The sequence below is a fragment of the Lissotriton helveticus genome, chromosome 5_1 (genome assembly GCF_964261635.1).
Source record: "Lissotriton helveticus chromosome 5_1, aLisHel1.1, whole genome shotgun sequence".
Lineage (NCBI taxonomy): Eukaryota > Metazoa > Chordata > Amphibia > Caudata > Salamandridae > Lissotriton > Lissotriton helveticus.
In genome coordinates, this window is record NC_136065.1 from 204,626,589 (window position 1) to 204,652,327 (window position 25,739).

General features: G+C 48.4%; 1 protein-coding gene across 1 annotated transcript in view; it reads left to right on the forward strand.

Moving 5' to 3' along the window:
• The first annotated feature begins 2,400 nt into the window (after positions 1-2,400).
• AKNA (AT-hook transcription factor) overlaps positions 2,401-25,739 on the forward strand; it is a 225,565-nt gene continuing 202,226 nt past the window's right edge. Inside the window, exon 1 of the mRNA XM_078642000.1 lies at positions 2,401-2,441. The gene's annotated coding sequence lies outside the window, so the exon portion shown is untranslated. The remainder of the gene's footprint in view (positions 2,442-25,739) is intronic.

Below are 25,739 nucleotides of genomic sequence, written 5' to 3' on the forward strand. Positions count from 1 at the left end.
GGGCTCCCATAACTGGTTCTGACTGGAGTATGCAAGGAGGGCACCAAATGTACCCTTCAAAGAAGTCCTGTGGCGCTGGCAAGGGCCCCACCCCAGCCCAATACACTAAGTCCTGTCTGGGAGCTGGCCACACCTCTCTGTGACAGGAAACCTATATTTCTACCTTCAACTGATCAAGCTCAGCTCAGCAGCAGGCTAGTAGAATCGTGTCTGGGATCGGCAGCAGTACTAGCTTGCTGGCAGACACTGGAAGGCTGTTACTGGGAGTACTGGGGGCTTCCTGGAGGAGCCCCCCAGTGCATGGAACCATACCCGAACACGGGTATGATTCCAACATGTTTGATACCACCCAGGTTCGGCACAGACACTATACAGGTACCCTTTGTGTAATGACAGATGGCCATCATATGTATCAAAATGGCTGACAGCACTTACAAAGCCTGGAGAATCAACTCCGGAGTTTGTATGGTGTCATGCTCCTGCAGAGGCACCCACGCACCTATAATCCAGCACCTTTCCTTCAGGATTGAAAGGCTTGCCTTAGGGGAGATTTATAGGTTTTAAGTGTAGTGACCTCAGATATAAGAAAACGTATCTGTCGTAAGTGGTACTAGCACCAGTTTACACAGGCTGCAATGGCAGGCCTGGAGTCATAGTTTGAGTGGCCTCTCATGGGTGGCACAATACATGCTGCAGCCCATGGGAGACCTCTGATGTACCTATGCCCTGGGTACCTCAGTACCATATATTAGGGACTTATAGGGGTACACCAGTATACAATTGTGGAGGTACAGAAGTACTTACCACTGTCAAATTTAGGGAGGAACCACAGTGACTGGGGTCCTGATTAGCAGCATCCCAGTCAGACTAGTCAAAAACATACTGACACCAGGCAAAAGTGGGGGTAACCATGCTAGAAGATACTACCTTCCTACAGGCAGTGTGTGCTTTTTAAGACAAAAAGTATTTTTGCTTTTCGGCAATTTTTGTATATATTGGTTAGAGCCCAGGAGGTCCCAAAATAATACAATTTTGTGAAAGTAATGATGAAACAAAGCACCCATTTTCCAAACCAAAGGGCTGATAGCCAATGCCGTACCTATTGTCTTTGCAAAACTATGGGCCAGATGTATCAACATACCCTTTTGCGATTTCCAAATAGCGATTTTTAAGGAATCGCTATTTGGGAATTGCAAAATGGCATGTATGTAGAAATTCGCTATTTTTTAGCGATTTCTTAAAATTCCTTATTTGCGAATAGCAAATAGCTAATCGCAAATAAGGAATAATTTCCCATTCATTTCTATGGGCCAGGAGGCCCATAGGAATGAATGTGAAATTATTCTCAATTTGCATTTCGCAATTTGCTAATCGCAAATGGAGAATAATTTCAAGGGTGCAGGGGTATCTCAAGGACATCCTGCTGCACCCCTGAAAACGACATGTGTGCGCATATGGCACATATACATGCCCTAAGGGCATGTATGAGCGTCACATGGCACCTTTACAAATTGCATAAAGTGCATTTGTAAAAGAATTCGCAAATTACCACCAACTACAAGTTGGTGGTAATTTGCGATTTCTTAGCCAATATTCGCTAAAATGAAATGTTTCATACATAGCATTTAAGGAATCGCAATTTGCGATTTCTTAAATGCTTGCGCAATGTTAAGTAATCGCAAAATTTGCGATTCCTTAATATTGCAAACTTTTTGCATGATACATCTCATTTCCCGTTTTTCTTGTCGCAAACGCTGCTATTTTGCGAATCGCAGCGTTTGCGACAAGAAAAAAGCTTGATACATCTACCCCCTTGTTTTTTTTTTCTCCATAAAGCTGGCAAAGTTTATAAAAAAATGCAAGGTTTTTAGGTCCAGTGATTTGCTACTTCTTATGTACATTTGTAATTCTTGTAACGAAATCCATGCTTGCCATGCAGTCCTCTTATCATGTACAGAATAGGTCAATACACGTTTTGACAGACCTTCTCCACCGGCAAACCCAGCGCAGTCTCACAAATCGTAGGGAGCCTTCTGAGTGCTGAGGTCCGTTACCGCCCTGCCTCCACTTGTCTGGACCACTCTCCTTTGCGGCCACGATCTGCCTCCATCGTAGGGACTTGTTGGCAAGGAAGCTGCCAACACCGTTTTTTCTAATCAAAGAGCCTTCTTCCCTTCATGACCTTCATCCACCCATATGTCTATTACAGCCATCTCCCTGCCCCCCTCCCCAAAATTCTGCGTTTGTTACCACCCCCTCCTGTTCAACAAGTTTAGCAGATAATGCAAAATACAAAACTTGAACCCAGGTGCAAGAGCAAGGACACGCCCACGCTCAGCCGAAAGGGGAAGGATGTGGTCACCGCTGTTTTCTTTTAAACGTTGTGCAAGGACTCATTTTGAAAGAAGACACAGGAACACAGGGACCATGACTTGCTGAAGGTTGGTAACATTTCTCTTGTAACATTTGTTGTAAACGTGATAAGCTCTCGTTAATTCCTTTCATTTTATGTACATTTTCCCGTATAGGATCGTGTGCCACTTTGTCAGTAGGGTGAAGTGAGCAATATTTGTAATATTTGTTAAGTTGTCTAAGTTTGCAAAGTTTTAAAATAAGCTAAATACGCTTTGTGAAGCTGGACTAACTGAAGTGCTATCATTCTATCCACCCCGACTGCCAAGAATCGTGAGGATGTTGTGTAGTGAATGTCAATCTTAAAGGGGGGCTTCCACAATACTTAAGAGAAACCGTTCTCCTAGCCGAGTCCAGCATCTCTTACAATCACCAACAATAGGCATTCTAGAATGTTCGTTTGTTTGATGATGTCAGCTGGTGAATTTGCATTCTACTTTGACGTATTTTACTATATGTACCCTTTAAGGGACCACAGTGGTCTGTAACCTACGTTAGATGTTGGACACCCAAGATTCTGAAGCTTGCAGACATGGCCTGGAGCGCACCTGGCGTGTGGTGTGGGGAGGATGGTGCATGTACATAACATAAATGCTGTAGCTGTGTTCTGGCAGTGCGTAAAACATTGACGGGTGGTTGGTTACATACGGAAGGGGCGGTAGTGCATGGTGTATAAGGAACAAGACCGGTACAGAGTTAATGCAATACAGTGATAATATTACATACTGCTTAATTAGATGGTGGTGAGTGGGCATGGTGGTGCAGCATATTAAGTACTCACCACCAACTTTTTGTGACAAGCATCTGACAAGTTTCAAATCCTTAGGGAAAATTCACGCTATTATTGTTTCAAGATCAATAAAGTATTAATAATTTGGGTACCAGTATAGCCTCTTATTCACAGCACCCAGAAAGGCCAACATATGTGCTATAAAGTGCAACATAAAACAGGAAATTGCAATTTCTTTTATCCATACTATTACTATTACTCGTAGTAGTAGTCATTTTCATTGTAATAGTTGCAGTTTTAACAGATTGAAGTAACAGTAGTCAGAGAGCAGTGAAAGAGAGTAGTCTGCTCTACTGGGCCTCCAGCCTCCGAAGATGGGCTTTGGGGATATATTTAAATCCGGCAAGCAAGGGTGTGGCCAGTGTCTGCTGGAAAGGGAATGTCTATGGATGGGTCCAAAAAGCTCTAGTTTATTACAAAAAACAGTGGACCCTAGTAGTTTGGGTGATCAGGGTAAGAATAGACACAAACTGGACTAGTATGTATGTCCTTTGTCCAGCCGGACAGGAATTTATTTTGCGATGAACACAATCAGAAAGTAATGTCAAAAAGCTCTAGTGACAGACATCTAGATGTAGTTCCTACTGGCTTGGCTTTGGAAAGGAGGCTGTGGCTGGCTGAACACAGTGTATTTGTTAGTGTCTAGTTTGTGAGATAATGAGAGAGACATAGGAGAATTGAGGTACTATCCTTAAAGAATGTAGGCGACGCAGTTATTTCAGTTTCTGTGGAGTTTAACATGATGGAGCGGGGTTCGGTTTTGTGCCCGGTGACCATCAAGCAGTTGGTGATACTTGTTTCTAGGTCATGGGGAGAGAGGAAAGATGGAAAGGGGATAAAGATCTCCTTTGCATGAGCAAAAAGGTGGTGTGAAAAGCTAAATGATGAGATGTCATCGATAGGGAAGGCAGATGTGGCGCGATGGAGAGGGCTTCAGGCTGAAGTTTGGAGAGTGCCAGCTTACGGGCATTGATTCATAGGAGCAACATGAACAGGCGAAAGAGCAGTGACACACACCGAGAACCCTAGGTAGCGTGGCTGGTTCCAGCACGAATGTCTCCCTCGAACTGTGAAACTGTACATCTGCCATGTGTGCTGCACTAGCAACTACCAAAGCGCGATGCACTGAACTGGAAAGTGAAAGTCGTGAAGGAAAGATCAGGGTATACTTGCATTCCATTGTATCACGAGATTCCTATTCTCACCGTATGCTTGCAAGAGTCTCCATGTCTATGCGGACAGCCTCCCTTATGTAGCACATATAAAGCCTGTGTTTCTTGTGGGAATTACGAATGAAAGAAACTACCCAACCATGGCCGCCACCTCTCACCCCAGACAGCTGCTGATTGCAGAGAGGGGAGGAGTGAGGCCAGTTGGTCCACTTGTGTATGGACCACTTGTATATGAATGTCAGGGTTTATACAAATGTCGGGGTTCATTTATGTCCTTCTTCACCTAAGGCATTCATTATGCACGTGCTTCCTGACATAGCCGCCTGTTGGTGTGATCCAAGATAGAATGCATGGGGGTGAGTGGAGGATTGAGGGTGAAGGCGCAGTGAGGGCAGGAGAAGCTCATGTCTCACTGATGTGCATTGCTGAAGGTGTCCTCATAGGTTGAGTCAAGGAGAGGCGCTAGTCCATGGTCGATGTGCTCTATGTTGAAAGGGCCCGAGTTACTCAAGGATCGGGTCACGACAGAGGGGTCAGGATTATGAACAGGCGTATGGATCGGGCATCAACAGACCAGAACGTGTCCAATGCAGACCAGTAGATAGTCACTGATGATGAAGTATGGATGAAGTTCAGTTGCCATACTAGGGGAAAAGAGTGGGGCTAGCATGGGTCAGTGGTGTAGCTGGACCTTTGGTTACCCGTGGCCGTGGGGGAGTGGGGTGCTAGCCATTCCTGTGCTTGACGGCCAGCAGGTAAGAGTGGGGAGGCCCCCCCCCAGTTGCTCCTCCACTGGCATGGGTATAAAAGAGAGGGGGAGAAGGGAGAGTGAAGTTCAAGACAGAGGAACCATGGTGGCTGATTTAGTAGGCTGAGGGTGAAGTTGCCAAGATCCGTAAGGGGAGTGGTAGAAGAGTGAATCCAGGTTCATAGCAAGATCTTCCAAGGGCCAGACTGCGCCACTAAGACGGCAGACAACACCAATGTGCAGAATGAAAAGTGCCAGGACTGAAAGGTCAATATGTTCAAGAGAAGAGTGAGAGGGTCACGTGGTTAGTTTATTATGGATGAGACGGTTTTTCTACTAAGGAGACCTCTATAGGCAGCTTTCTGAGGAGTGGGGGTGGGGGTGGGGGGGTTATGTATGCCTCTTTGTGTGAGAGGGAGGCTAGTGGTTACTCAGGGGACACAGAGAAAATGTGGCCTAGTGTTGAACCATCTCCAAGTCCTGGCCTTGGCTCACCATCCTGTGGTCCTTGGCAAATCACTTAAGTTCCCCATGCTTTAAGAAACGTGTAATATCTGCTTATCATGTAAAACATCTGGTTCTGTTGTAAAGAACGCCAATGCCCCCAAAAAGTGCAAAAAAAATGGTTATAAAGTACAGTTGCAGTGGTGCCAACCATTCACTGTGGCTGCAGATACTTTTCCATATAATTGTGCTTGTTCCTAGAGAATCCAATCAGTTTATTACACCAGGGGATATGCTTTTGTCCGTCTTGGTGATTGGCAAGGGAAAGCTGACTAAGCCATGAGGGGAGGTTGTCTGGCAGTGTGGAGGTGGAAGTCTGAGAGAATATGTGATGTTACAACGCCACATATTTAATTGCGGTAGGTAACAACGCAGATGTTACATCGTTCACGTTGTTACCACGCATGGCATTACAACGCAAGTCGTTTCTACGACTTGCACTAGATGGCGCGCTGGACTTAGGAATAGTATAAATTACTCCAGTTAGTGCAACAGCAGGGAATGTGTTGGACTTTAAATCCAACACATTCCCTGGTGTTGCGTGCCATCTAGCGCTAGTCGTAGAAACGACTTGCGATTTAAAACCATGCGTGGTAACAATGCGGACGATGTAACGTCCGCGTTGTTACCAAAGCGTGTGGTACTCACAGCGTTGTAAACGCTGTCTCCTGTCTGAGAGGGCAAATAAACGTGTAAGATGTAAAGCCTCTGTTTGACTCCATTAACTCCTTGGATGCTCATGACGAGCTCAGCTCGTCATGAGCGACGGCACTCCAGTGCTCATGACGAGCTGAGCTCGTCATGACCGCGCCCGTTCCGTGGAACGCTCGCACGCTGGGCTGATTCCCCTGCTGTGCTGAACATTCCATTGGAACGGGCGCGGTCATGAAGAGCTCAGCTCGTCATGAGCACCGGAGCGCCGTGGCTCATGACGAGCTGACCTCGTCATGAGCATGGGGGCGCTGTACGCGCCCCGCTCCCCAGCACAGCGGGGAAATATCGCGAGCGGCGAAGGGGTTAAGTTGAGGTTTTCTTTTCAAAAGTACAGCACCGGCTGGACATTGAGGGTGTATTCACTGCCAGAGGCAGCTGCCGCACAACAAAAGTGTGGGGGGATTTGAGGGTAAGGTAATATTTTAAAAACGTACCTATCGCTGCCCCAATGGCCGCCTCCGTGCTTCACTCCCGGCAGTCTCTGGGAAGACACAGGCTCCCCAGCCAGTCCAGACGCTGCTCTCTTGCTATGACAGCAGTGCCAGGATTGGTCTGCGTGGCCTCATTTGCCGCTCAGACACTGCCTCGGAGCCTACGGCTTTACTCCAACCCGCCTGTGAACACAGCTGGGTTGGAGAAATAGTAGTGCGCATGTCTGTTTGGCCAGCTTAGGATGGCTGGCCAAACTTACCTGCGCACTTCAAAGTGCCCACCACTTCTGCCTGTCATGGCCCTGCCCTACCCTGCACGCACGTATCATCAGCCAGAGCCCTTCACAGAGAAATAAAATATTATTGTTTTTAAATCATTTTATTTTTTTGGAGGGACTCTGACCAGTGGGGCAACGCTCCTCCGCCACTATGGAGGAGCCGCCCTTATTTACTGTGCGATCCTGAATCTAAGTGTTCTCCCACACTCCAGCCTCCTGGACAGAGCTGACTGCTTTGCCCTCCCTAACGTGAGAGAGGCAGGCACACACAGAGCGGTACCAAGCTATCCGAGTGGAGTGCGCTAGTAATGGGATCACAAGACGGCGCCCGCAGGTGATGCTGCCAGGTAACCACGGAATGCCCGAGGACCCCGAGAAAAGGCCACATGTTATCTTTACTTGAAGAACCAAGACAGCAGCGTTGCTCATAGCTTGCGAGCAGGGCTGTAGCTCCCATTGGTACAGCAGGTGCAGTGGCACCGGGGCCCAAAGGCCAGAGAGGGTCACTGAGCCCCTATTATTGCTGTATTTTATAATTCAGAAGGCCAGTGGTTCACTTTCCTCCTTGCACCAGGGACCACAGCACGCTGGCACGGTTCTGTCTCCGAGACGCCGCATCAGTTGTTGCTGGAGAGCGCGCGCATTACAACAGATGACGTAACCTGCAGCAGTGATATCACGTCCTTGAATATTTCCATGTGTGGATTTCTCAGTCTGCCAGGAACGCTCAACTAAATGTGTTCAATACTTGGAAAGAAACGCGATCCTAAAAGTCACAAATTCCATTTTAAGACACTGTATCAACAGCTAACAAAGCCTGAAGCAACGTTGTGGCTTCGAAGACGAGGCAAGTAAAGAACAGAAGATTGAAATACAGTTTCCAAGCATTTTCACACTTTGTCGCAGTTTCAAGGACGACTTTCGAATGCGATTTAGTAAAAAAAAGTATCATTTTCCAAGTGCTTCCTTCCTTCTTGACTGTTTTTTTTAAGTTGCGCATATGTTTCCCACACAGCCAATCCATTCCCTGCTCAATTTGGGCCTGGAAATTTACCAATAAGCACACGTTTGCGGCTCTAGCGTCTACGTGGGGTGAATCTCTGGTATGGGCTTATGTAGAATGTTTGGCTAACGGCTCCTTTCAGCCCGGCTAGCACTCGTGCTACAAAGCGAGGTCAGAGGTAAAATGGCTTGAGCTAAGCACGTCCTTTAAGCTGCTGAGATCGCTGGTTGGACGAATGCATCATTTGTAGTGCTCTTTGTGTAACCAGAAAGTTCCAGATTTGAATCACAAATGGCAGAAACACTCCGACTTTCATCCTTCCAAGGTCGAATAAAGGAGTACTGTTGAGTTGGGTAATAAGTAACAAGCTTTCAGAGCCTAGAGCAGTGGTCTTCAAACTTTTTAATATTAACTCCCCATCCCCCAGTAGGGTGGGTGGTAAAAACATCGGGTACTCCTCGGAATTTCTCACAATTATTCTACATAATTGGCAATGTTTGAATATGTGTAGACATTGCAGTTTAGTTCTGTTACTGTTTAAAACATGCAATCAAATGCATGATTGCCAGACATACTGTTCTGGTCAGGAAGGCCTTACCAACATGTACAATTACCCACAGTGTGATTATTAGAAATGGGGGAGGGGGTTTTGAAGAATACTTGGAGTCCCTTCCCTTCTGACACGCATAGCTACCCCCCCCCCCACCCCCCCACCAGCAACTATATAAATGATGACACCTTAGTGATGGGGAAGGGTAAGGGGTGCCTTCAAGGGAATTTATTTAAACAAGGTAATATTATTTTGTGAGGATTTAAGAGGATAACTGAATAAACCTCTAAAGGACTGAATCCTATATATTGTTCACTAGTAACTTAAGAAAATGCACATTATTATAAAAATATGAAACAAACAAAGACACATGTACATGAACACAGGTGTATAGAAAAATCTCGAATTTATCAGTTCATAAAAAAGGCATCAAATTATATAATACAAATAAAGATGGAAAACAGTTCTATAGGTATAGAAATTTATACATGAATATATAACTATGTAGATCCTGGTTGAGCCTATCCTTAAACATAAAACAATTAATGAATGGAAAAGGACAAGGCGCTGGTCGACGTTTCGGTCTCTTAGGTATTAATCTGTGAGACCATCTTCAGGACGATGAATATTTGTATTTGTATTATCACTATTGCAATCTCTTTCTAGTGGAAGCTGTTATTTTGACAGTCAGATGTGGTCAAAAAACGATATATTGATTGATATGGTGTGACCTTAAGTATAATTTTGTGGTCTCGCCTACAGGAAATTGTGAAAAACGAAGTACCACTCTTGAATGTGGTATCGGGCGGCAGATTTTAAATTCGACGCATAGGGGATATCAGCAGTAGTAGTAATTATTTGGCACTAGAATCGATGGGCTTATTTTGTAACCTTTATGCGATGCAGTAGCTTGTGAGCAGCTGTATCGACAAATCGCCCTCTTAAGTTTTGTAGTAGTTGTCGAAAAAACCGTAGCGGCACCATTGGCTTCAGCAATTATTAAGCAGCTTAATAATTGCTTGATAAGGTCACACCATATCAATCAATATATCGTTTTTTGACCACATCTGACTGTCAAACAGACAGTCAACAGACATGCGCAGCAATACGGAGGTAGTGCTCGCGACGGCCATTGGCCGACAGAAGCATCAAAATCATATGTAATGTTACTATATGACTTAGGTGATGTAGTTAGACCTGGAGTAGGATACTTTTGAGAAGCATTGCTTGCCCCTAATGATATGTTGAGGAGGTTGTCTATTGGTGCTAATGAGTTTGCTGGGATTAGATTTGGGGTTGGAATATTTACTGTTGATGAAGATGGGGCTCTTGAAATTAGGCTGGGGTCGGCTGATGGAGCTCTTTCGGTTAAGGAAGGGTAAGATTATTTACTGGTGATGGTGGAGTTGCAGATTTTAAGTGGTGGACATGATTGTTTATCAGTAATGATGGGTCTGTTGGGCTGGTGATTGTATTGTTTGCTGATGACTGTAGGAATTGTGTTGGGTAGGATTGTTTGTTAGTAAATGAATTGTTCCGGGAAATATGTTCTCTTCTGATTTATTTCAGGTGACATCAATTTGTTATCGGCCCTACACTTTAGAAGTAATTCCTCATCTGAGCTCCCTCAGTAATAGTCCTGTCTTGATCATGTATCAAGGAATCTGCAACATTATCATCCTCAAAAGGTGTCATAGTATCCTCTTGACTGACCTTTCACTGGTGCCCACCACTTTATTGTCATGCTGTGTAGCATACAACACATAACAACAATATCACCCGGACCCAGGTTTAGGAAGTATTATTGGCCCTTCAACTGGCCTAATGCATGTTTCACAGTATTTCTACTCTTGATTGCTGCTGTTTTAAATCACTGGCCCCTTTCATTTATCCTCATAAATTATACTACTAGAATATCATAACCAAACCTTGTCAGACAGAAAATGATATTCCAAATATTGTTTACAAAAATATAGCCCATTAGTGTTAATAGAAAATCTACACCCAACGGGGTTGTGCTTTGTAAGTGATATTTAGGACACAATAGTTCTGTCAGACAATATTGTTTCTAACAATATTGTGACATACAACCCTCTTGGGGATGTACCCATTGACAGTGGTTTATTTCTGTAAACTTGAGCTTGTATGCAAATTCATGCATGTATATGTATATAGTGCAGTGTGCCTATTTTATTCAACTTTTAGTCCCCTTCTTGTGCTGTGATTCCATCCTCGCATCTTGATCTTTTGAAGTGAGGTTTGTCCGATACACATGGTTATTGTGCACAAGCACTTGGGAATCTTAAAAATACTGTAGCTGAGTCCAGTGTAGGCAATGATCTTAATACTAAATAATGTACGTGAAACGTGTAGTCGTTGGATCCTGAGGGAGGAGCTCAGATGGACGGTGTTATACCTTTTTTGTACCTTGTATCCAGTGTTTGTGGGCTATTTTCTTCTATATATTTATTGAAACTCTGAAAATCGAAGGTAGCGTAATAGCAAAGGGTATTGTCCGCTTGTCAACAAATACTGATGTATTACCTGTTAAACCTGCGTTTTTATGAAAGCTTAGGGTGGCTCAGAGTTAAAGTGATAGATAAATGGGTTTTAGTAACCAATATTGTTAAAGTAATTACATAATCCCCCCCCTCCTCCCGGTAATTTAACCATAAGGAAAACCATATGCCAATGTGTAGGTGAATGTCTTGCTTTCACTCTTATGGAGGAAACCAGCTTAGGCCTTGAATTTGATGTTTCCAGGTGTCATTATCCTGGGCAGAGCACTCAAAGTATTAAATGACCATCCACATGGAAAGTTTTTGATGTAGATACTGCAGAGCTTCTGTGGTATTAGAAGGAGCAGCAATTGTGATAGGAGAGAGAGTGATTTAGTTGTCCGTAAGCAGTGCTTAATTTGTGCAGATGGTTGGCACACACTCATTTTAGGAGACCAGGACTTATTTTTCGTCATTAAACTTTGATCCAGAGCAAGAGAGAACTAGGAAGAAAATGGATAATAGAGAAAAAGAAAAATAGGAAAAAAGTGGCAAAAAGAGAAGATAGGGAGAAAGAAATAACCGGCCAGAGTGAGATTGACAAGCGCGAGCATCAAGGAGGGCGCACTTAGGACCCGCCCCCCCCCCTACCTCGTCTAGACTGAGTTGCGGCCGTTCAGCCCAAGGGGCGACCGGCCACTTATTACTTCCGGAGAACTTGGTGACGCGTTTCCGGTGGGGCAGAGGGTGGAGACTGGGGACCTATTTAGGTTACTGGGGCAGGGACCTCGGTCTCTTCGTCCTCTTCTGCACCGGACCGGTTGCGGGCTCGCAGGAGCGTTCCCCACGCCTGGTGGTCTGAGGGCGGGCCCCTGGGGAGGACTGACAAGGATCAGAGGTTTGGGGGCCCACTCCTCATGGGCGCAGGTGGGTTGCACCTTGCGTGGATGCTCGGCAGGGAGGATGCGAGCTGGAAGGCCCCTCGTGCTGGAGGATTAAGTCAAGTCAAGTCAAGTCAGAGAATTTATATAGCGCACTACATACCCAGAGGGTCTCAAGGCGCTTAGGGAGGGGAGGAGGATTACTTGTCGAATATCCACGTTTTAAGTTGCTTTCTAAATGCTAGGTGGTTCTGGGTAAGGCGAAGGTAGGTGGGGAGTGAGTTCCATGTTTTAGCTGCCAGGTATGAGAAGGATCTGCCTCCCATGGTGGTCTTGTTGATGCGGGGTACAGTGGCGAGGGCTTGGCTGGAAGAACGTAGTTGGCGGGAGGGGGTGTAGAAGGACAGTCGTGAGTTGAGGCATTCTGGTCCGATGTCGTAGAGTGATTTGTGTGCGTGGGTTAACAGTCGGAAAGTGATCCTCTTATTGACGGGTAGCCAGTGGAGGTCTTTCAGGTGGCCAGAGATGTGTTCGTAACGCGGGATGTCTAATATGATCCTGGCTGAGGCGTTTTGGATTCGTTGGAGTTTCTTCTGGAGTTTAGCGGTAGTACCTGCGTAGAGGGTGTTTCCGTAGTCCAGTCGGCTCGTGACCAGAGCATGGGTGACTGTTTTTCTGGTTTCGGTGGGGATCCAGCGAAATGTTTTTTTGAGCATGCGAATAATGTTGAAGCAGGATGAGGATACGGCGTTGACTTGTCTGTTCATTGAGAGAGAAGAGTCCAGGATAACGCCTAGGTTCCGTGCGTGGTCTGTCGGGGTGGGTGCTTTTCCAAGGGCTTCCGGCCACCAAGAGTCGTCCCATGCAGAGGGGGATGTACCTAAGATGAGGACTTCTGTTTTATCTGAGTTCAGTTTCAGACGGCTTTGTTTCATCCATTCGGCAACTTCTTTCATTCCTTCGTGTAGGTATGTTTTGGCGGTGCTGGGGTCATTGGTGAGAGAAAGGATCAGTTGAGTGTCATCCGCGTAGGAGATGATGTTGAGGTTGTGTTGGCGAGCGATGGCCGCGAGGGGGCTCATGTATACGTTGAAGAGGGTGGGACTGAGTGAGGATCCTTGTGGTACGCCACAGATGACTTCAGTGGCTTCGGACTTGAATGGTGGAAGGCGGACTCTCTGGGTTCTTCCGGTGAGGAACGAGGTGATCCATTCGAGTGCTTTTCCTTGTATTCCGATGTTTCTGAGGCGTTGTAAAAGGGTGCTGTGGCAGACTGTGTCGAAGGCTGCAGAGAGGTCGAGGAGGATGAGGGCGACTGTGTCTCCATTGTCCAGAAGGGTTCGAATGTCGTCTGTTGCTGCGATGAGGGCGGTCTCAGTGCTGTGTTTTGCTCGGAAGCCAGATTGTGAGGAGTCGAGGGATTTGTTGGCTTCGAGGAAAGCGGCGAGTTGGTTGTTGACAGCTTTCTCGATGACTTTGGCTGGGAAAGGAAGGAGCGATATGGGGCGGTAGTTTTTGAGTTCGGTGGGGTCCGCTGTGGGTTTTTTCAGAAGGGCGGTGAGTTCAGCGTGTTTCCAGCTTTCCGGGAAGGTGGCGGAGTTGAAGGAGCAGTTGATGACGTCTCGGAGGTGCGGTGCTATGACGGAGTCTGCTTTGTTGAAGATGTGGTGAGGACATGGGTATGTGGGGGATCCTGAGTGGATAGAGTTCATCAGGCGGATGGTGTCCTCAGTGGAGATTGGGTTCCAGTCGTTAAGAGTGTTCGAGGGGGGGAATGTTCAGCATGAGGTTGGGTGGGTTGGACTCCGGGTTGGTTGTCGAAGCTGTTGTGGATGTCCGCAATTTTGTTGTGGAAGAATAGAGCTAGGGAGTCGCAGAGGGCTTGAGACGGGGTGATGTCGTTGGAGTTGGCCGAGGGGTTGGTGAATTCCTTGACGATGTTGAAAAGTTCCTTGCTGTTGTGGGCGTTGTTGTCTAGTCGATCCTTGAATGCTGTTTTCTTGGCCTTTCGGATTAGTTGGTGGTGTGTGCGGGTGGCGTTTTTGAAGGCGTCCTTGGTGCTAGTGGTTGGGTCTTTTTTCCAGGCCTTTTCAAGGGAGCGGCAGAGTTTCTTGGACTTCTTAAGATCATCGTTGAACCATGAGGCCTTCTTGCTGCCAGGTTTGCGTTGACGTTTTTTCAGTGGTGCTAGGATGTCGGCGGTGTTGGATAACCATAGGGTGAAGTTGGCGGCGGCTTGGTCTGGGTTAGAAGAGTGGGCTGGGGTGTTTAGAAGGAGTGATGAGGAGATCTGGTCGATGGTGATTTTGTTCCAGTTTCTTTGAAGAGTTGGTTGGAGGTGGTTGGTGGGTTTCGGCTTGTTGTAGGTGAAGTGAACGCAGCTGTGGTCAGTCCAGAGGAGATCCGTGGTGTGGCTGAAGGAGACATGATTGCTGGAGGTGAAGATGGGGTCGAGTGTGTGACCTGCTATGTGGGTGGGGGAAGTGACCAGTTGTTTAAGTCCGAGGTTGGCGAGGTTGTCCAAGAGGGTGGTGGTGTTGCGGTCGTTGTTATTTTCAAGGTGAAAGTTGAGGTCTCCCAGAAGGATGTAATCTTTGGAGGGGAGCGCGTGTGGAGTGATGAAGTCCGTGATGTCTTCACTGAACTTTGCGCGGGGTCCTGGTGGTCTGTAAAGGAGGGTGCCTCTGAGTGTGGTCTTGGGGTCGATGTGGATCTGGAAGTGAAGGTGTTCAGAGTTGGCGAGGTTGACGTCAGAGCTGGTTGAGATGTGGATTGATTTTTTATGGACGATAGCGATTCCTCCTCCTGTGTGGCTGGTACGGTCCTTGTGTGTGATCTTATAGTCTTCAGGGATGGCAATGGTGATGTCTGGGGCGGAGGAAGCGTTCATCCATGTTTCTGTAAGGAAGGCGATGTCTGGAGAGATGGTGTCTAGTAGATTCCAGAGGTCAATGGCATGCCTATGGACCGAGCGGGTGTTGAGCAGGATGCATTGTAGGTGGTTGGGGTCGGGAATCTGTGGTGTGGTTGTAGCGGAGATGTTGTTGGTGCCGATGAATTTGCAGGAGCAGCAAGAGAAAGGACCATGGGTGTGTCCAGGAGCGGCTTGGACGCAGTTGGGGGCGCGGCCGGGGTTAAGGGCTAGGAGGGTGGCGGCATCGTAGGTGATGCGGGAGGGCTGGGCAGCGCGAGGGGCAGGGGGTCTGGCGCTGGGCGCGGTCCAGGCGCGGACGGGCGTAGACGGGCTTACCTTTGGCGCACCTTCGGCGTGTACGTAGCGCGTGGACGCTGCGCGTGGGACCATCTGACATTAATGGACAGTGGAGGGGGCGGAGCGTGGGAGGGGCAGCAAGGAGGCGGTAGTGTGGCTGAGGGGCGGGTCAGGGGAGAACAACAACAACAAAATGGAGGGTCCGAGGGAAGGCAGGCAGGGGTATCACTAACAACAAAAATGCAGCGAGTTAGCAGTAAGCGCAATTCGAGCACAAGCGCTGGTGAAATAAACACAATAAACACAATTACTGATGATAAGACAAGCCAATAGTCAAGCCAATAGCCTGAGCGAGGTCGCGCTGCGAGAGGCAGGTAATTAATAAAAGCGCTATGCGAGTGAGGCGCTAGAATATTAGGCAGCGGCAGTTTAGTGATCAGCGCTCAGAAAACGATACCAGGGAAGCACAGGAGGAGCGTGGTGGAGCGACCGTCCGGAAGCGGGTCCAGGTGGTCACAGTTAGGCTGGGAGAGAGGAAGGCTCGATGACCGTGGGTGGGAGGGGCAGCAGGGAGGCGGTAGTGTGGCTGAGGGGCGGGTCAGGGGAGAACAACAACAACAAAATGGAGGGTCCGAGGGAAGGCAGGCAGGGGTATCACTAACAACAAAAATGCAGCGAGTTAGCAGTAAGCGCAATTCGAGCACAAGCGCTGGTGAAATAAACACAATAAACAAGAATCTTGCTGAAGAAGATATTGAAAGTCAATAATAAAATTGTGTCGATGACTGTAAATAATGAATTTGAAATGCCTTGTCATGTTTATGAAATGTCAAATATTAAATATGGCCGTTTTTACACCCACGCAAATCTCTGTCGATGATTTTAATGTGGGTTATCAGGTTATCAGGAGGGAGCGGGGAGCATGCTGGGGGATCCGGGTCCTAAAGCTGACAGGACGTGGAGCTGGGGAAAGAAGGATGCAACAGTTGAAATTAAAACTAGGCAACCTTGCTTTCTGGGAATTGTGGTATTCAATGTGCTGGTAATAGTTCCTGGGAAAAACTTAGGGTCCCTGCACTTATGTTTTTCTTTTACAAATGACTCGTTGGATGAGGTTGTTGTTAGAGGCAAAGACGAGAGGGAGGGTCTGTTAGGTGAAGAAAAAGGTGGGCTGTGCAAAGTATCGAATGGAGATGACTTCTGGACTGAAGGGAATGGGATAGGGATGTGTGGAGTTTCTTCTGGACCAGGTGCAGGTTTTGATGGTTCATCAAGAGGTGGTGTTGGTGAGGGGGGCATTGAAGAAAGATTAGAGAGATGTGGGGTTGGTAAGTTAAGGATGGGGCACTCCTGGGGGATTATGTAGGTATGGGGAGACGAGGTGGAGCTATTGGAGGAAGGGTCGGGAGCTGTCAGTTAGGAAAATGTAAGGTGGAGCTTTGAGGCAGGGACTGGTGAGATGTCTGATTTCTTTGGGTTGAGGTGGGGGCTTCAGGTTGCAACTGAATGTGGGTAAAGTTACAGGAAAGAGGGAAATGGTAAAATAAGATTAAAGTTCAGGCATTTTGTTGCAGAAATGGTATTGAATATTAGGTGAAGAGATGTGTGTGGAGGGGATGTTATGTCATGGGTACTTGTTGAGCGCATGAATTGCAGTGAGGGGTATCGGTCACTGATAAGCAGAGACCGCAAAGGATGGGGCCTAGGTAAAGAGCCATGTCTCTAGTTTCTTGCAGGAATCTAGTACTGAAGAGGTGGCTCTTAAGTGAAGCTGCAGGTCTTCCAGGTTGTGAGGGCGGGGTAAGAGAAAGCATGCCTGCCTGATCTAGCTCTGCATATTGCATATTTGGGTCATGTATGCCAACAGGAGTCTGGTCGAGCAGAGGTGTCTGGAAGGTGTGTGGGAGTTGATGTGGCTGATAGGGTAGCCAGGGCCTAGACAGTGTGGAGCTTTGCTCACGTGTGCCAGAAGCTTGAAGAGTGCACGCTTGTGAATGGGGAAACAGTGACAGTCTTTGAGGTTCAGGGTGATGTGTGTGAGACGGAAGCCTGAGCGTGAGTCTAGCTGCTACATTTTCTGGAGTCTTCTGGTCAGTCAAGTGATGATATCAACATAGATGCCACGACTTGCAAAACTTTGAAGCAACACAAGGGAGGTTGCAATTGCATAAATGGGAGCGAGCATCAATGTGCCCTATCTAAGATAAGGCACCACTTCTCCTCTCTTGCAGCGCCGGCACTCATCTGGCTGCCTAGCACCGCTGCAGGCACCTTTGTTCCAAAATGCAAAAACTATCTAAGGGGTGTATTCCTCTTTGTATGTGAGCTTCAGAGTGCAGCACACATGCAAACAGGAAGTTACAGGGAGAAATAAAGATAGTTTTCCTTGTTCCACCAGCCTTGTGTAGGCACTCTATGTTGGAGCAAACCTATGTTTACTGATTTATGTCAATATTGGTTTGCATCAAAATACACGGGTGGATGTACAGGAAAGCTCATGCTTCACCCATGTAAGATGCCCGGCGCAGGGTAACACAAGTCACCACACCACGTTACCTTTGGGATAAGATCCCATGGAAAGCCAGGCAAATCTCTTGATTTGAGTGGGTCTGTAAATCCCAACATGTATATAGCGTTGAGGCTGCACTACAAAAATGGCGCAACCCAGGTGCAAAAGCTTAGTAAATCTGGGCCATAGTGTGTTGTTGTCAAGCTTGCTGGTGATAAGGACTTGGGTGACAGTTCTGAGTGTAGTGGGAGGGATCCACTTGGAGATTTTGTTGAGGATTATGAGGGTGCGGAAACAGGAGGCAGTGACTGCATGATCTGGGAGCTGGATGTCTACCAAGGTTCTTAGTTTAGGGGGCCAGGGAGGATGTAGAGCCGAGGTCTGCTGGCCACCAGGTGGAGTTCCATAGCGATGTGTCTCTACCGAAAAGTACTACCATGTTGGGTCCAGGATGTGTTAGAGAAGAAGGTATGTTCGGAAAAAGGTATGGATATGATAGGGGCGAGTGGGGGAATGGCCGATGAGTGGACGGCTCACAGGGAAGTGGCTGGCTTGGGGGAGAGAGGTGCGAAATATCAGGTGATGGGAATTGCATGAGGGAGAGATGAAGGGTAGGTTAGTGGGAGGGACAAAAGAGTGACATTGGTTTTGTTGAAGGCAGGTGCCAGTAAACAGGGATTAGGGGCGTGGGTTTTAGGAGCTTTACTGTTAAGCGACATGTCAGAACTGCTTAGTGATATGCTAGGTCCACATATAACCTCCTTTACACTGTCTGCAACCTGCTTGACATGGGTCTGACCCTTTCCCAGCCCTCCAAGTTTTTTTCTGAACCAGCGGGCTGCCCCTGATGTTCAACCTTCTCCAGTCCTCCAAGCCTTTCTGAGCCAGCCGGCTGCCAGTGACGTAAACTCATTCTGTATTTTTTCTCATCGGAACACTTCCACGTATTATCCTTAATTCACGTGGCGCTCGCTAAGTGCCACGCGCAGCGCACAAAGGCGAACATTTCCAGCCACGTGGAAGGACAGCAGAGTCCATCTGCCGGGGGCGATGCACGCTCAGCTGGTGGGCGCCTGTCCGGCCCCACCGCACCCTTCACACTCAAATCCTTCACGCGCCAGTCCCTTCATTCTTTCCTCCCCTAAAGACCCCGCATGTGAGTGGAATTCAGAACAAGACTCCAGGCCCGAGGCAGCTCCAGCGACGGAGATGAGGTTTCCCGCCCTGATGGAGTGCGCCTTGAGCCATGCTGTCTGGGCGCTGAATGAGGTGATATGGCAGAAGAAATCCACCGAGACGTTTTGAGGTTAAGGACCGAGGGGCACTGGCTGAGCTGTGCATGGTGTGAGTGCGGTGGAGACAGTGGAGCTGCGTCAGGACTGAGGCGCATCGCCAGAGCTGTGTATCGGGACAGTGGTGAAACAGAGCAGGAGACTGACTGCCTGCCAGGGCTTTAAGTGGGATGAAAAAATGGGGGTGGGTTGTCTCAAAGGGGCGTGGTCAATGTAATTGAGGGCGTTTAAAAACACATAAGCTAACAATCTGTGTTTAGCACAATGTGCCACCCGCCTTGTATTTTGCTGTTCCTGTCATTGCGCCTAGATATATTATACAAGTCACATCATACCTACAAGTCACGACTATTGGCTTTGTCAATGGTTGTTAGTTGCAGAAGATAAATACGCAGCAAGTATGTGGCTTGCATATAATATTGAAAAAACTCCCACTTAAAGCCCTGGTGACACCACGACAATGAAAATGTTGCTGCTCCTGAGTTTCATAAACAGAAGGGAAATCCAGAGAGAAAATGACTGTTTAAAGGATTTCCCTTACCCTACAACGCTCACCTGGCATGAGCCAGGGCAGAAAACAGAGCCCGATAGAGACCCGTTTCGAAGCCCTCTGAAAAAAAACTGCCGGTGCTCAGTCCCGGTGAGACCCGGCCAACTTAAAGCCCTGCTGCATGCCATAACTGAGTCGCACTGACTGCACAGTGTGAAGGTCTCTCACCATGGGAGAGTATGTATTGGAGCTCAGGCTTGAGGTGCATCGGAGGAGGAGGTGTGTGAGTGATCTCGTGCTGGACTACGAGAGTGAGGGTGCTCTGATGGGGGTCTTTAAAGGGTCACGCGCCACAGAAGAGGCGTTTTAGGCGCGGCAGGTGAGGATTGAAGGCTGAGGGCAATCAATCTGCGAGCTGATTAGCGGGATCCCACAGCATGGGTCCGCACCCCCCCTTCCGCTCGGCAGACTAGACATTGGGCTGGTCCGCGGCCCCCGAGCAGGTGCAGCCCGCCCGTAGAATAAGCCGCTTAGCGCACGGGCTCTTTCATCACCCTGGCCTGGGTGAGCGTCGTGCTGAAACCGCTCACATCCGGTGCACGCTCTCGCGCTAACGGCGCGCGCAGGACCACTTCTGATGGCGCGGGGGAAGGGCCGTGATCTCAGAGTTCTTCTTGTTTTGCCAGTAATTGATGCTTTGGAGAAGTGTGGCTCAATGGTTAGAGCAGCAGACCTTGATGCAGAACGCTGGCCAGGGACCAGGGTTCGATTCCCGCCTCGGCGGGATCGGGCTTAAATTCCTCTGACCGGATATTCTCGCCTCAGTGCCGAATCTAAGCATGGGCCCCACGCTGCAACTCTGGGCAATAGCTTGCTTAGTCTCCACAACGGCCCCCGATGCACAAGGGATGCCTGGTTTCACCATGGGATGCCCAGGAGTGGACACCTCACAAGGAAAAGCCAGGAGGGGTTCCCTTGTGGTAGGAGTACAAGCGCCGGGATGCCTCCGGGTTACTGTTCGCGCTATACAAATACAACACATTTACATTTACATTTGAAAAGGGGTCCATCCACAATAAGTGCTGCATTAAGAGTGACTGGCCCGAGGTGCGGATTTTGATCATGGCGACTTTATTTCTGGGCTGTGGAGTGCTGCCTCTGGCTTGGGGAGGGCTGTTTGCATGTGGGGCGGTCTCCATCTGCAAGTAAACAGTGCTGGTTTAGCGGTTAATCTGGAGGTTCGGCCTTTGCTCCTGGAGGGGCTGTCTTGGCCTTGGGGGTCTGTCTTGGCCTTGGGTCCTGGGGGGGCGCGGGCGGGTTGTCTTGGCCTCGGCCCCTGGGGGGGCTGTCTTGGCCTCGGCCCCTGGAGGGGCTGTCTTGGCCTCGGCCACTGGGGGGGGGGGGCTGTCTTGGCCTCGGCCCCTGGAGGGGCTGTCTTGGCCTCGGCCACTGGGGGGGGGGGGGCTGTCTTGGCCTCGGCCCCTGGGGGGCTGTCTTGGCCTCGGCCCCTGGAGGGGCTGTCTTGGCCTCGGCCACTGGGGGGGGGGGGGGCTGTCTTGGCCTCGGCCCCTGGAGGGGCTGTCTTGGCCTCGGCCACTGGGGGGGGGGGGGCTGTCTTGGCCTCGGCCCCTGGGGGGCTGTCTTGGCCTCGGCCCCTGGAGGGGCTGTCTTGGCCTCGGCCACTGGGGGGGGGGGCTGTCTTGGCCTTGGGCCCTGGAGGAGCTGTCTTGGCCTTGGGCCCCGGAGTGGCTGTCTTGGCCTTGGGCCCCGGAGTGGCTGTCTTGGCCTTGGGCCCTGGAGGGGCTGTCTTGGCTTTGGGCCCTGGAGAGGCTGTATTGGCCTTGGGCCCTGGAGAGGATGTCTTCCCCGGAGGGTCCTGCCTCTGAGGGTCCTGCCTCTGAGGGTCCTGGCATAGGCCCATGAAAAGCTGTTTCTGGAGCTTTGGGTCCTAACACTCATTCTGGTGATGCAGTCTTTGTCCTTCACACGACAGCCAATATCACTTGATAGTTTTTCGACTGTGCTAAGGAGGAAAGCTGAGGTATACAAAGCCCTATACAGCACAGGACCAGACAGTAATACAATGTGTAAAAATGAACAAAACAATAGTGCTGTAATACTATCCAAAAAATATGCAGCATTATGCCTCTTAATTTGAAGGTGAAGTAGTGTGGCTCACTGGTTAGAGGCGGCAGACCCGAGAGCAGAGGACGGCCCGGGACCAGGGTTCGATTCCCGGCGCGGCAGGTTTCTGGACCAGGGTCAGCGGACTCGATAATTCTCTCGCCTTGGTGCCCACTCTGATCAGCATTCACACTCGGCAACTCTGGGCATTAGCTTGCCTCATCTTCACTAACGGCCCCACCAGACCGCCGGGGATGCCTGGTCTCACCCTGGAGATACCCATTAAGGGACCATCTCTCAGGGAAGCCAGGAAGGGTTTCGCAGTGGTCGAAGCGCCTTGGGACCCTACGGGTAAGTAGTGCGCTATATAAATGCCTATACATTTACATTTACATTTGGCTTTTCTTGCAGCAGAATTTGGTGCTCCCCTGCCACATAATTACAGTGGGCCAGGCTGTAGGAAGTTATAGTAGAACGGTTCTCCTAAACCGGCATATATCTCCCACATTGTGCTCTGGGCTCTGGTGAGAGGCCCCTACTTCCCTTCAAACCCCTGCTTCAAACTTTGCTGCCTTCCATCTCTGCCTGGGCGCCTGTGGTCTTTCTCCCCTGACCCTCCTCTGGTCTCCGGATTGATCTCCTCTGCCCCAGCTCCTCATGAACGATGAGGCTGCGACTTTGCTGCAGACTGCCTTTCTCCCCCTGGACCTGCTGGCTTTGCCAGCCCTCTTCCTGAACTTTCGGACTTGGACCTTCGTGCTCCCCGCCATTTTCTCTGTATGACTTGCCTCTTCTTCTAACTTTTTTCTTCCGCCATTTTAGTGATCTCTCACTGTCCTTTCGACTTTCCTATTGTCTCTCCTGATGCCTTTGATACACTCCTCACTGTCTTATTCACCACTATCTGCTTCCCTCTCTCGTTTATCTCACGTGCCTGCCTTCTCTGTGACTCTTAGAGTATATCCAGTCCTTTCCCTTCGCTATGTATATAGAGATAGCTCTAATCACTAGTATATGCTGTAGACCGTTGTGCTCTCCACCATTCCTATGTGACTCTTAGAGTATATCCAGTCATATCCCTTCCCTATGTATATAGAGATAACTCTAACGACTAGTCTCCTATGTGATTGTTAGAGTATATCCAGTCATATCCCTTCCCTATGTATATAGAGATAACTCTAACGACTAGTCTCCTATGTCACCCTTAGAGTATATCCATGTGTATCCCTTCCCTATGTATATAGAGATAACTCTAACGACTAGTCTCCTAAGTGACTTTTAGAGTATATCCATGTGTATCCCCTCCCTATGTTGATAGAGATATTACTAGTATAGGCCTAGAGTACATCCATTTGTATACCTTTTTGTAACGCTTGTAATCCTAAGTCCGTATGCTTTCAACTGGCTCTTATGTAATGCAAAAAAAAAAATTTGCAATCATTTCACGCATGCAACTGTCAGTCCTTATGTTTTCAACTGGATCCTATGTAAAGCGCTCTTACACCTTCGGGTAAAGTTCGTTATCTCACGTGCCTGCCTTCTCTGTGACTTTTAGAGTTTATCCAGTCCTTTCCCTTCCCTATGTATATAGAGATAGCTCTAATCACTAGTATATGCTGTAGACCGTTGTGCTCTCCACCATTCCTATGTGACTCTTAGAGTATATCCAGTCATATCCCTTCCCTATGTATATAGAGATAACTCTAACGACTAGTCCCCTATGTGATTGTTGGAGTATATCCATGTGTATCCCTTCCCTATGTATATAGAGATAACTCTAACGACTAGTCTCCTAAGTGACTTTTAGAGTATATCCATGTGTATCCCCTCCCTATGTTGATAGAGATATTACTAGTATAGGCCTAGAGTATATCCATTTTGTATCTCCTCCTTGTGTGATTCTATCTCTTGTACATTTGCAATTTTTTTCTGTCTGTACCTTTTTGTAACGCATGTAATCCTAAATCCGTATGCTTTCAACTGGTTCTTATGTAATGAAAAAAAATTTGCAATCATTTTACGCATGTAACCGTCAGTCCTTATGTTTTCAACTGGATCCTATGTAAAGCGCTCTGACACCTTCGGGTAAAGTTCGCGCTATATAAAATTGCATAAATAAATAAAAAACATATGTAGTTGTTTTTTTAGATGATAACGTCCCCTCAACTGATGTGTTTTTGGAAATGTCTCTGGTGTTTAAAGCAGGCGGGTCTGTCTCTAAGGATCTACCTTTGTTGCTGAGAGTCTGCCTCACTCTTCTCGTGTACTCTGGGACTCCACGGATGTGCCTTGCTCTCAGGGTGCTGCCCTAGATCTGGGCACATTTTCTGCCTCTCACTTCCAGGGGTGCTGTTTGTGCTCTCTTGGTGCTAATAATGCCTCCTCACATTGCCTTTTTTTAGGTTTCGACTTGGCGAGGGGCAAAGCCCCTCCCAGATCGAAATCTTTTGTTTTCAGTAGTGAGGTTCGGACCGCCTCTGTTTCCAATTGGCTAGCTCCATAAATGGAGGCTAGCCATTGGGAGACAGAGGCTGTCAATCGCGCTTTCTCACGAAAGCGCGATTCGGGGGCGTTTCTGGTGCTTTTTTTAAGCCCCGCCCCTTTGTCCCGGGCCGCGCTGCGATTGGCTGCCGGCCCGGGACACCCCCGTGACATCATTCCCGGGCCGCGCTGTGATTGGCTGCCGGCCCGGGACCCCCCCGTGACGTCAGCCAATCACAGCGCGGCCCGGGACCTGACTTGTTTTCTTCATGAACTTTTTATGAACAAATTTTCGAATAATATGCACAAAAAAATTCTGCATGGGGGCTTCAACCCGCTTTGTTGCTCGCACCCAGAGCCAGAGTCACTGAAACCGAGGGCCGGACGCTATTTAGCTTCCGCTGCCCTCTCCCCCACATTCCACGTACAATTGTCAAATGGCTAGTTTAGCCAATCGTAAGCATAGGTAAGCTTTCCGTGGCCTCACATCCAATTAAAAACTGATAGTTCTGTATTTAGCCAATCATACGCAACTAGTTTCAGCAACCATTCCCCGATCCCCTGGCTTTACTCACCGCTAACATAACTGGTTCCCCCGCCGCGATTGGCTGTGGGCCTTGGGTGCAGCAGCTGTGGCCAGGCTCGCCGTGGTTACCGTAATTACGGGAGGGGAGCCGCCCGTTCAAGCATCAGTAACGGATAGCGGCTTCCAGTCCCAAATGACGGGCCGTGCGGGGCAGCGGTGGACCGATGATCACCGGGGAGGGCGGGAAGGGGGCCCCGACATCCGCATCACACCCCCCACAGATCCTCTCGCTGTGTAGCCGCCCGGGTATCCTTCCCGGCCTGCCGACTGGATTATTCCTGCCTCCCCTTCCCTCCCCAGCCCCCCCGCCTCGTTCATTTCCGAAGGAGGCAGCGGGGGCTGCGTGTACCGACACCCAGGGTGCCACCGGCAGCAGTGCATCAGAGGTTCCCCAACATTTCACCTACATAATTCTCAGTAATAGTGGGGAGCGGGAAAGCGCCCCGAAATACACATTATTATTTTTCTGCTCCAGGCAGTCTTCTCCGTGGACATTTTAGCGCCATCCTCGGTGGTAAGTGCCCATTCTTGTAACTGCAATAATTGTATTGTTTTTTTATTATTTGGGATGCTTTGATTTATAAATGGTCGGCTGGGGCCCCGAACACGGTATTTTTTTTCTTTTATTTTACACATGAAGTGTCTCTATATTTCGCGATATGCGTGCGTTTGATATATGCATCAGACGCCTGTTGTAACACGTTAATTTCAAGGCTGTGTGTACAGGAGGCATCTGCTGCGGTGTAGATCCTGAGCAGCGCCCAAGTGGCAGCTATACACCTCTATGCAAAGCTCGCCAATATGTAAAGCTAACCGGAGAGGAATATATATATATATATATATATATATATATATATATATAGTGGTAGACTAGGTAGCATCACATCATAATCTATATTAGAATGGTGTGTCTGTTGTAGAGCATTTGATGTTCTGTTGTGTAATATACAGCTTGCAGATCGTACACAACGTGTTGGTACTCGATATAGAGTCGTATAATACACGCACCATTAGCTGTTGTAATATTGGACTTATGCCCTAACTTGGCAGGATGATTTTTTATAC